Source organism: Cydia strobilella, chromosome 26 (genome assembly GCF_947568885.1).
Source record: "Cydia strobilella chromosome 26, ilCydStro3.1, whole genome shotgun sequence".
Classification (NCBI taxonomy): Eukaryota; Metazoa; Arthropoda; class Insecta; order Lepidoptera; family Tortricidae; genus Cydia; species Cydia strobilella.
The window spans coordinates 6,514,981-6,527,910 of record NC_086066.1 but is presented as its reverse complement, the minus strand read 5'-3'; the positions used below and the strand labels follow the sequence as shown (position 1 = coordinate 6,527,910).

At 36.6% G+C, this 12,930-nt stretch overlaps 1 protein-coding gene across 3 annotated transcripts in view; it reads right to left on the bottom strand.

The window, feature by feature from the left end:
• LOC134753283 (cyclin G) overlaps window positions 1-10,409 on the bottom strand; it is a 42,724-nt gene extending 32,315 nt beyond the window's left edge. For 2 of the 3 annotated variants that reach the window (XR_010128806.1, XR_010128807.1), the window contains exon 1: window positions 9,696-9,841. The gene's annotated coding sequence lies outside the window, so the exon portion shown is untranslated. Of the gene's footprint in view, window positions 1-9,695; window positions 9,842-9,947; window positions 10,040-10,193 lie in introns of those variants that run through there. The other variant, XM_063689129.1, reaches the window with a different exon arrangement.
• Between the last annotated feature and the right edge of the window lie 2,521 nt (window positions 10,410-12,930).

Here is a 12,930-nt window from a genome sequence, read left to right as displayed (position 1 = left end):
GTTTATCGTATTATTGAGTACATGTTAAGTGATACAAGGTCAAACGGTATTTCTGGCTTTATATAGTGAGAATAATAAAAGTAGGTGACATGTTTTTATTACTGTGGCACTTCCTAAACAATGATATCGTTTATTTTTATAATTGAGCAGTAAATCTGTTAATTCAATAGTTTGTGGCTCGTATTACCTTACAATAGTTACAATCTTCAAATAAATATCTGTAGACGATTTCATACATTTCGACGAGTCACCATATGTCGATGTAAATATTATTTGGAAAACCTGATTTTTTAGTAAATTTGCATAGTACGTGCGGCTAAGGCGCTCACAAATATCTGAACACGCCTTTATTGTCAGGGCGATTGTGAACACCTCGGCCGCTCCGATATATCTGATGGCGACTGTACAACTTACATATTCTCAGGGTAAAATGGACCATATCAAAATGACCCTGAGTATACTGACTCGTGAGTCAATGCAACGCGCAGCCAGATGCGAACCTGCCGCGAGATGCGCAGCCGCAGCCTCCACACAAGGCCGCGTCGTCCACTGTTTACTAACACATCCAAACTTTATAAAGTACATTAGTACATAACGTTCAAACGATAGTTGAGTGCTGCAGTACGTGCGCGGACGCAGAGAGGCCGTGAATTAGGTCGCTTGCGAAACTGGGGTCAGGCCTCAATTGTTTTTTGGCGACGATTAAATGTAACGCTCGAAGGACCATTTTTTTATTAAATTGTAAAGACTGAGTGTGGATTGTCATAATTTCTATGATAATATGACGTTTTTAATGAATGACACTGGCACACTTTGTCAAAGTTGGTGCAGAATTAGCTGATGGACTTTAGCACTAGGAATCGACGCAAAAAGAAGACGCATCATAACATAAAAAACTGTCGTCTCTATATTTCATATGTGGTATTTTCTATAAAAAGGGACCTTATTGTCGATAGCGCTTACGCCATTATTAACGATGCTCCGATATAAATACAATGCCGCGTGACGCTGTGCGGCGTAAGCGCCATCGACAATAAGGTCCCTTTTCATAGAAAATGCCCCATTTTAAAATGGCTCTAAGATTCTTATTTATCTGTTTTCACTGACCTATTTGACAAATATTTGTGTGAAAGACGTAAACGGAATTGATATTGATAAGATAGTAAATATTCACTCAACGTTCATTCATTACGTAAACGTATTGATTACAACTGAATAAATAACATTTTCAGGAAATTTTTGCGAATTTATCGTGTAGGACGAATGACTGATAAAGAAATTACGTTTCAGAGACTAGGTATGAACTTTATGTATAGGTACTTTTTATATGCTTATGCATTCTGTTTGTCAAACCACGTAGCCTTGACATCGTAGCCTCTTTACAGCGCAAATGTGTCGTTTTCAAGCAAAAGGTACCACATTGTCGCTTGCCATAAGGACGCTCTGACAGGTTTTTCGTATAAAGATACAAGCAATTTTCGTCCTTATGTTAAGCGACAATGTGGTACCTTTTGATCGAAAACGTCACATATCATTCATAATTTCATATCTTACATGAACTAAAAGAAAACATTTTGAACGCGAGCTAGATTACATGCGATATTGAAATATAAAAGTAGACTTGTTTTTATGTGTTATCTCTCACCTTGAATGTTTTTGCGCGCAAAAAGTAGAAGTAACATGTCGAGGGCTTGAGGCCCGATAGGTTTGAGATATAAATTGAAGACGTACGTATAAGTAAAGTTGGCTTTCAATTGAACTTATGGAACTAATGTTCTATTTTATTTTAGCTACTAGTTTCTACCCGCGACTCGTTTGCGTGAAATGATGATGATGATTGATAAAATTTTGCCTATGTTCTTCAGGCCTCAATTTATTACATACCAAATTTCATCTAAATCTGTTCATCAACTGCTTAAGCGTGAAGAGGTAACAGACAGGGTTACTTTCACATTTGTAATACGATCATGGACAAATTGAGAGGAACGCAAAAACAAAGTTCATAATCCAGAAATTAAACCTTTTTTTGCGTTCCTCTAAATTTGTGCACTGTTTATCTACTACCAAAAAAACCTAATTAAATGAAAACCTAAGGGTAACCAACTTGTTTTTTATTTTTTAATTGTAGTAGGAACTTAATATTAAGGTTAAGGTTACCGCGATAGTTACTCATGAAATAAAACTATGACGGGTGATTCACTCGTTGACCACGAACGCTGTAAAGGGTTCGAAACGTCGGGATGTATTATAAATTCAATATACGCGATACAATCAGTTTTCATAAGTTTTATTTCAGCAGTAGGAACTTATTTACAAGTTTTACAGCGTTGTAGGCGCGGTACATTTTGCGTATTATCATCGGGCACGTGACGTAGTATGTACGCAGATGGTGCTGTAGGTAGGTATTGATGTTTATAAGTTCGAGTAACCTAGTAACTAACTTTACAGTAAATATGGTGCTACTTTCTCGCACTAGTGCGTAAAGTGCACTTTTTGTGCATATGTCGAAAGTTTAAAGGGCCATATGTACTGTAAAACGTTGTTGGATACACGTGCGAATAGGTAATTCGCAACTCGTGTCGATTTAAAACACTCCCTGCGGTCGTGTTTTAATTTATCGCCACTAGTTTCGAATTTCCTCTTTTCCGGACTTGTATCGAAAATAACTATTACCTCGTTTTTTAGTCTGAGACCTACTCGTAAATAGGTAAATCTAAATATTGCATACATGTATTGTGTATTTCTTTTAATTTTTAATATAGTAGAATTTAATTAAACTTTAAATTTACCAACTAACTAAAGTTCTAAACAATTTTAAACTCCAAAAAGTTCTAAACGTTTTATAATGTTCGTGTGACACTTGAACCATTTATGATATGACATCATTAAACAGCGAACGCAAAGAACAAGCAAAAAACATCGAGTTCGCAAAACATACACCGTCTGATAAAACATTAACTGCCTATTCACACGTAGATACAGATTTCTAGACTAGACAATGGTCGTGACGTGAGAACTACAGTCAGATAAGGAAACAAAGACTGTCAAGTCGCATATTTTGTCATTTTTGTAGCGCCATTGCCATATTTTTGGGACCCTGACAGAGCCATAGTGGTACGTCCAAAGAACTGAGGCCCTTATGCAAAAAAACTAAAATGAAAATGTATTTTACTGCCTAGCTATCGCTCGAATATATAAATCCCAGTCTTTATAATTTAATTGTTGCTCACTTTTATAATTTAATTGTTGCTGACGCACACTAATTATTAAATACATTTAGAAATCAATCTAAAATGAACTTTAACTTGCGTAAATAAGTCTTCTTTTGATTTGTTTCGCGCCGATTCGTTTTAGTAGGGGGAACTAAAACAGCCTTATTCTTTGTAGGTAAGGTTTGCAATCGTAAAGCAATGATTCAGTAAAAGAAATGCTTTATTTTTTAGGCGTTTAGGTGCAGATTTCATTGTGGTGCATGCCACAGCTGTGCACGGTCGAAGGGTGTTGACCTTGGTGTATCCCTAACCTCTGTGTAAGGCCGGTTATCTCCGCTCATTACCAATGTATAAAATGCAGTTGCTATGGCGATATACATGACATTGTGAGCTGTATGCGTCATGCATTTATATTTATCTAAGTGATGCGTTTTAGGAAATTTTTAAATTAGTCACACGAAACCTAGAGGAGGAGCGTCCCCCCACTGCCCACGGCAAAAACGTAGCTGAAAGTCGCGTAACTGCGTAATAAGTCCACCGGCCACCTGGATAAACACGCATTGTATCGAGTTTTCGGATGGGACCGCGTCGTTTAAACAATGCTGTTTTCAGAAGGCTGTATATGTTACCGGGTTTTGAATAGCGATTAGGTCATAACACTCCTAATTCCTAGATAATGCGGTATAAAAGGAAAGTGATTCGTGTTAATTTATAACTGTCTCCAAGATGATCTGAAAGTATTACCACTTAGTCTTTTTAAGCGTAAACTTAAGAGTTGGTTGATACACGAATGTTTTTATTCAATTGATGAATTTTTTGACTATTACAAATATGGCTAGATTCTGACAATTGTAATTAGATTAATGGCCGGTTTCACAATGTCCAAGTAAAGTCCTGAATAAGCTACTTGCCACTTATCTGACGAATAAAGTCATCGCTGGCGTTTCACAATCTCCAAATAAGCTTTATCTGCTGGATAAAGTGCTTTGTAGGAAATTTTATCTGGCAGTTAATTTATTTGTTAATTAGCTATCCAATACTTTAGTTGGACATTGTGAAACAGGCCCTAAGTATGACATTTGTTTTTAACGTTGTAATTATGAGAAGTGACATGTATAATATTTAGATTTATTAGCATTATTAATTCCATGTAGCATAGCTCGCGTTTGTGTTTTTTGCATGCCAGTTGCTAGTGAAGTATGCATGTGCTTCTTAGTTACTAAGTCCATCTTTTGTACCATATTTTAAGCAAAATAAAGATATTTGATAACTGATAGGTTGTATCAGTTGTATGTCTGCAAGACAAACTACTCACAAGAAAATTTACAAAGGTTTGCTTTAACTAAATACGAACTACAGCTATTCTATTCGTCGTAAATCGTAATAAAAGGTAATAAATGCACAGTCGCCATCAGATATGTATATTATGCTCACAAATATCTGAACATGCCTCTATTATCAAGGCGTTAGAGTGCGTGTTCAGATATTATCAACACCTTGAAGATAAAGATAGTTTATTATTCAAGTAGGCATATTATAATGCGCTTATGAACGTCAAATAAAGCTACGCCGGCTCTAATTCTACACCTCTGCCTCGAAAAGATTTAAATGGCCGCTCTGATATATCTTATGGCGACTGTTCAGTACTTATATATACTTATTATTAGTATATTGGCATGAATCACTAATGAGATCAGTTTAATTTAAACGAATCATACAGTTAATAAAATGATGTTACCCTTTAATGACAAAACTAATTAACCTATATTTCCACAAAAAACTGACCAAAACGGTTTGAGTTTTTTTTTTTGCATCAGCAAAAATATATGCAATGCTAATTTCACCCAGTTTTATAAATAAATAAGTATGAGTTCATGTTTATTTGAGACATACATTCTTTGCTATTGGTGTAATATTGTACAGTCGCCATCAGATATATCGGTTCACAATATATGAACACGCACTCTAGCGCGTTGACAATAGAGGCGTGTTCAGATATTTGTGAGCACCTTGGCCGCTCCGATATATCTGATACAGCCTTTTGTAATAAGGTTTAACGATGGATAGTTGGTCAGTGGTGTTGGTGTGTGGGCGATGGTACAGTCAGCATTAGAAACATTAAGGCAACCTACGTGACCATAAACAGAACCCATCCCAGAACAACCACGTCACAGTGACACCGGAGGTAGGTCAACTGAAGAGAAACCTAACCAGCGTTTTTTAGGGTTCCGTACCCAAAGGGTAAAAACGGGATCCTATTACTAAGACTCCGCTGTCCGTCTGTCACCAGGCTGTATCTCATGAACGGTGATAGCTAGACAGTTGAAATTTTCACAGATGATGTATTCCTGTTGCCGCTATAACAACAAATACTAAAAAGTACGGAACCCTCGGTGCGCGAGTCCGACTCGCACTTGGCCGGTTTTTTTTACGTGGTCGTGGAGTGATTTTAGGCATTCCACCCAGCCGAACATGACCCCAAACATGAGCGATGCTGAAAAAGGGGAAAATTCTTAATAAATTTTTTTTCGGTAATAACTCGAAAACCGTGCAACTTTTACTGGGGTCATGTTAGGCTGTTCAGGTTCCTCTTGAGTTGACATAGAGGTGTCACTGTGGCGTGGTACTTCTTTGCAGGGACCGGACAACCCTTTCCGCGATAAAACCCTTTCAATGGGCAACACTTAAACACGGCTAACACATTGAAAGACTTTCCCTTTTGAACTGCAAGCCCATTCATACCCTTACCTTTGACTAACCCTTACCGAAAAGCTAACCAAAAATAAGGCTAGCTCTTAATAAGGGTTACCCTTATCTTTAAGCGCTTTTTATAAAGGTTTCCCTTTGCGTGAAAGAGACAGGATTAGTATATATCTACGGTAGTGTATGAAAAGGAAAGAAAATACGTGCCTAGTCAAAGAACGCCGCCGTCTCCGCCGACGATCGCTCGGATTCGAAGTAATGTGTGCTTTATGAACAAGGTAGACGACTTAAATTAGCACGCTTATATGCTAAAAGGGAAGCCCTTTATAAGGCTAACCCTTATAAGCAATATGCAAGGTGTTGGTGAGCGGATGATAAGGGTTTTGTAAGGGTATTTGGGCTACCGATTACTCAAATGTGGTAGCTTTATATAAGGGTTTTTAAAACCAAAACAAAGGGTTTCGTCTGGCAAAGGGTATGGTGAGTTAAGCCTTATGCAATACCCTTATAAAACCCCGATAAGGGATAGCGGGCCGGTCCCTGCTTCTTTGACAGCCCTGTATAGGTATTATCGTAACACATCAATACCATCTTATGTATGGTAGCGAAAGTTGGGTATGGCAGAAGAGGCATCAAAGCCAAGTCAATGCAGTGGAAATGAGAGCGTTGAGAAGTGTATGTGGGGTGAGATTACAAGATAGAATTAGGAACAGTGTGATAAGGGAAAAGTGTGGACTGAGCGAAGATGTAGTGACAAAAATTGAGAAAGGTATGTTGAGATGGTTTGGACACTTGGAAAGAATGAGTGAAAGGAGGCTAACAAAGAGAGTATATAAGGGAGAGGTAGAAACGGGAGTTGGAAGGGGCAGACCTCGGCGGACTTTCTCTGATCAGATCGGGGAAATCCTGAAGAAAGGCCAGGTCAAGAGCACCCTAAACCGGCGAGCGTGTATGAGGAATGTTATGAAAGTGAAGGAAGCGAAAGAGGTATGTCAGGATCGTAGCAAGTGGAAATCCGTGGTCTCTGCCTACCCCTCCGGGAAATAGGCGTGATTATATGTATGTATGTATGTATCAATACCCTGCGATTTTTTTTTTATCTGGTTTTTATGGAGGCTTTGGACACTAGGTGAAAAAAAGTGTTCCAATATATTTGTCCATTTTGACCAACTGTCTTCTAAAAACTGGGTCAGATAAAGTAAAAACATTTGCCACGTGTTCGGTCATAAAATGTTTTGAAACACGGTTATCATACAGGTACTGCCTTTTGGTTCTGAGCGGTGTTATCACCGTCCCAAATGCTTATCAGCATTCTAGTTGGATTGTCGATGGCTGTTCAAATATGAAATAGAAGCCCCAAATTTGCTGTTACCTACTTGAATTTATTGATTTTTGTTATAAAATAATAAAAATAAAAAGCCTTTTATTTCTTGAACTTTTTTACATTTTTACATATTTGTTTAAGCGTTTTATAGATATAAAATTATTCAAGAACCCCGTTTTCACATGGGAAGGCCTCCAAAGCCTTCCATGTATCTCGATCCTTGGCCACTTGTATCCAATCTGGCCCGGCAATTTTGGTGATTTTATCTTGCCATCTCATAGTAGGTCTTCCTATCCCTTTTTTTTTTGAGTTTTGTTAGCCATATTAAATGAGGCATTGACTAATAGCTAAGCTAATAATTATGTTCTAATGATATCTACACCGACAACAGCGAGAGTCAGTACAAGCATAGAGTAAATTATACTAGAGCGGTACTGTCATAGTAAATTTTGTAACCCCAGTAAATTCACTGCCATCTGTCGACACACTTTAAAACTAAAAATTAAGATTTATAAAAATACGATAAAACTTATTTAAATATAGATAAATGATTTTTTTTAAATGCATTAATTATTTTTATGATTTTGACCCATGTTCTTTCACTGATATGCGTTAAAATTGTTAAATAACAAACGAAACAGTCAACGCCATCTATACGAAAGTGGGCCAAAACTAGTGGCGCCCTCTGAACGAGAATCAAATTTTCTTGATTTTCGAGGCACGTTTTTTCCTTAGACTGTAAACATCTATTACGGAGTTATATCTATCTTTGGTACAAGATTCACGCAAAATAGGCGCCAGTCGCAGAGTAGTTGCGGAAAATCGCACGAGCTTACAATACAACACAACTTGTATTGTATTGTAATTGTATAATACAATGTATTGTAATTGTACAATACAATGTATTGTAATTGTACAATACAAGTACAAGTTTTACATACGAAACTTCTACTAGCTCTATGTTCATGCCAAGTTTCATGTACTTTAAACATGTTGTTTTAAAACAGGTGTAACTTCAATTGTATGGGAGCGGCTTTTTGGCGGTGGGTTCGTGTCTCTTAAAGCTGACCTAAAATGGCTATAATATACTCAATAAAAAAGAGCAAATAGGCCTGGGCTGGCCTTATATGTCGAACAACGGATAACCGGTGGACTAAACGTGTCACAGAATGGACACCAATAGGAATAGTGAGAAAACAAAAAAGACTAAATAAAAGATGGAGAGATGAATTAGTGAACTTCGACAGATACTGGTAGAGAACAGCGCAGGATAGGAAGGAATGGGAAAAACTGGGGGAAGCCTTTTCCGCACACGCGACATGCAAATAATAAACCAATAATAATTGTAATTTTGTAATTGTAAAAAAAAGAAGCATGAAATAAAGGCTATTACTATTACTTGTATCTCTTAAAGCTGACCTATATTTGCACATGTTGAAAGAATTAAGTTGTAGCTAGAGATAACAAACGTTGATCTTTGTACATTGGGCCACATGCTCATTAATAAATTAAGTACCTAGCGGCCTATCGTAGAAAAACCGGACAAGTGCGAGTCTGACTCGCCCACCAAGGGTTCTGTACTTTTTTGTAGCGGCAACAGGAATACATCGTCTGTGAAAATTTCTAGCTATCACGATTCATGAGATACAGCCTGGTGACAGACAGACTGGAGTCTTAGTAATGGGCTGCCGTTTTCACCCTTTTGTGTATGGAACCCTATAAACTAGCACACCAGTTACACAAAACCTTAACAAATTAAATTATACACCAAAACGTTTCTCAACAATCACTCTATTTATATTGGAAACCGTATAAATATCCGATCAGTAGTTTTTGAGTTTATTGTGAACCAAAATACCATTACCATGCGCATTATACCAAAATTTATAATTATTGAAAGTGAAAATGTTAAATATTATTATTTATAATTTGTTGAAAAAACCACACTCCAAAGTTGGAGTATTCATACATATTACACCTATGACTAATAGACTAATAGGTACCTACAGATGATAAAACATTGAGCAAATACCTAAGAGCCCTAAGACAAGTTTGAACAAGTTCTATAAAAAAACTAGATATTTTTAGAAATCTGTTCAAAATATACCAACGTTTAATAAGAAAATTCATATCTATTAATACAGCCTCATAGAAAACTCTCGAAATCATCAGAATTGTGAACAACTTGTTACTAGGCGCGACTTTCTACCTACATCGAAGGCGATGGTAAAGTCAAACAGATTTCACCTACGTAAAAGGGGCTCCGAGTGACGATTATGCAAATTCACCCAAGTAAACACTGAATTACTGACGAAGACGACACTGGTTGACCCAAAAAACGAGTCCTTACGGTTGTAAGACCCCATTTAGGTTAGGTTCCGAACAAAGACAATTTTCAAACAAAACACAATGAAAATGATATAAATAATTATGAGAAATGACAATTTAAGACTTACCCGGATGCCTCCGTGATAATTTTTCGCGTTTAAAACACCCTATGAGCGGATATTTTTTCTGTTTCCACCTCGAATGAATAAGACTGAACGCTTGACAGATGACTGGCCGTCCAAAAAAAGATGGAGGATGGTTAGACAAATTACGTCACTCGGCGGGAAATACAAAAACGGTCATTTCACATACTTTTAATAAAAATATAGTAAATTATAATTAATAAATATATTTAAAATAGGCCTAAATTATGAACTCACCTCATGAACTGAAGATTTATGTGGATAAGTCACAATTTCGTGAGCTTTGCTAATACATCTCTAGATGGCTGGTATCAATCCGATTCCGTGCGCTGTTGCCAAATGGTTATTGCATCAGAAATTTGAGAACGTTCAGATTTACACATTTCAAGACACTTGATCATAACTTATAGTTAATTCCACAGAAATAATGTTATAGTATCTAGTCAACAAGAAAAAACATCAAAATATCAACGCAAGTATTACTTTTCGTTGTCCCAAAACTAGTATGGCGGAACGGCAACGTCGCTCAGCTTGAAGCACTGAATTTATTTGAACAAAGAAAATCTGACTTTTATGTTTAAATAATCACTATAAGTTCATAAATAACTCAAGTTTACTAATTTAAAACTACAAACGCACAAAATTATGTCAAAAAATAACTAGTTATATTTTATAAGATAGTTATCGCTAGAAAATGTAAAAATAATAACTGATTTAACTGAAATCGTAGCGAGCTTGTTTTCGTTTGGGTAGGAGTAAACAAACATACAGACACTGTGTTGCCATACTCCATTCAAAGAAATCTACTAAAACTACTACAATTAATTGCATGGTAAAAAACCGGCCAAGTGCGAGTCGGACTCGCTTCCAAGGGTTCCGTACATTACGCAATTAAAACAATGTATTTGTGCCATTTTCAACCAAAAGGGTACTCGCTTGTCAGTAAGGCGCTATTTCTATATAGCTTCAATTAGAAATCAATCTTATCGACAAGCGACAATGTGATACCTTTTGATTGAAAACGTCACAAATTCAGTTTAGTTTATTATAATACTACACTACCTAGCCAATCTTTTAAAAGTTACCCAGTAAAACTACTAATAATCTAAATTTAACTTTTACCCCTCAATTCAAAATATTATAAAACTTCACTTTCAGGCGTTTTTGTTTTACACACGTTGCGTTTTACATATATACAAGTATAGTTAAATAATGCATAGGCATAGACATACATACATATATCTGTATATATAATAATCATATAAATACATACAATATACATACATACAAATACATAAGATATCAGATGAAACTTTCAAAACAGAAACACTAAGAATTCATCGTTCTGCCAGCAAAGTACTCACGTAAGGATTTTTTAAATGCAAATCTATTCGGACACTGTCTAATTTTAACAGGGAGACTATTCCAAAGGCGAGCTGCCTGAATAGAGAAAGAATAGGACATGAAACCTGTTCGGTGAGATGGTATGGACATAGAAAGGTTGCCAGTAGAGCGAAGTTGACGGACACGAGAAATACCATAGTAGTTGAAGAAAGATTTGAGATATTCGGGAGATTTGGGATTATTAATAACAGAAAAGAGGGTGCAAAGCATGCGAATATTTCGACGAACACGTATAGGAAACCAGCCGAGTTTAGAGCGGAAAGAGGAGACATGGTCGTATTTACGAAGACAGAAAATGAAACGAATGCAGTTATTTAGTAAACGATCTAACTTGTTCAAGAGCTCTTCATTTAAGTCTGGATAACACACATCACCGTAGTCAATTATGGGTAGGATTAATGTCTGTGCTAATAAATTTTTTCTTTTAACGGGTAAAAAGTGTTTAAGTCTGTTAAGGGCATGTAGAGATCCAGTGACTTTTCGGCAAATTTCAGCTACCTGTATCTTCCAACTCAGGGTGCTGACGCCTAGGTCTTTTACACTCTGGCTGTAAGGAATCGGAGTGCCATTAAAATATACGGGGGGTGTAGAATCGATTTTCGCGAGCTGGCGTTCGCTACCTATGACAATGGCCTGACACTTAGACGGATTAACAAAAAGACCGAACTTCTCAGACCATCGCTGGATATGTAAGAGGTCTAGATTTAATTTGTCAATAGTAGCTTTAGTCTTGATTATGTATTCTTTGTAACTGTGTATTCTCCTATGATGTGCTTTGTCCTATATTTATTTAATCGTATGGCCGATAATAACCGGGTCGCATATATATTAATTAGTAATTGCTTATTACTAAGTAGGTACTATAATTTAACATCTAGCTTCTTCACCCATCAAGCTGCGTTCACATCAGGTATATAATGTCCTATATAATGACCATATAGTGTGAACTTGTAACTATTCCGTCTGGCCACTTGTTTCTGATCTGATAAAGGCCCTCCATGGTAAAGATAATGATTGTCCCTATAATCTAGCTGTTCAGGTATCTCCCCCCAGAGGTTAGGTGGAGATGAGACAAGTGTAATGATAGCCCGTGCGGCTTTAACCCAAAGGGGTCCAGTGTATTGACGGCCCGTGCGGCTTTAACCCGAGGGGGTCAAATCATTTCATTTCCATGATCAACGATATTGTGAAATAGAAATGTTTATTTGCCAGAACACGTTACAATTAGGTCTTAATGCAGTTTTAGAGTCAGTATTGTGTCTAGCCAGAAAGATAGAAAACTACAACAATAAGATTTTTTAAGAGCGTTACCTACTATTACTGCGCGTATTACTGGTTTAGGTAAGTAAAAGGAATAAAAAATGTTCATAAAATGTATTAGACAGAATTATAAAATAACATAAATAGTAGTTTTTTCTTATTTGTAGCAACACTGAGTACTAGATACCTAGTCTGTCAAGCCATTTCCGTCAGTAAAAAAAGCGGCAAATTTAAAAAATGTAGGCGCGATCTATCGTCCGAAAGAAAATTAGAATTTCGCGTCTTTTTTTACTGACAAGATTTGCTCACACCTAATTTCAGTCGCTCTAACCATAGATTAGTATATTGTTACTGTACTCTAACTACTTCGTAACACAATCTATGGGGAGTAGAGAATTAACAAAATCTTGTTATTCTTTGAAAACGTTTTATTCTATCCTTTCTTCTCTATTTTCTACCGTACCGTCGTGATATTATAAAAATATGTGGCATACGAGATTTCATTCAAAACATTATATACTATGACTTATGACAAATCAAAAACGCCTGAAAGTGA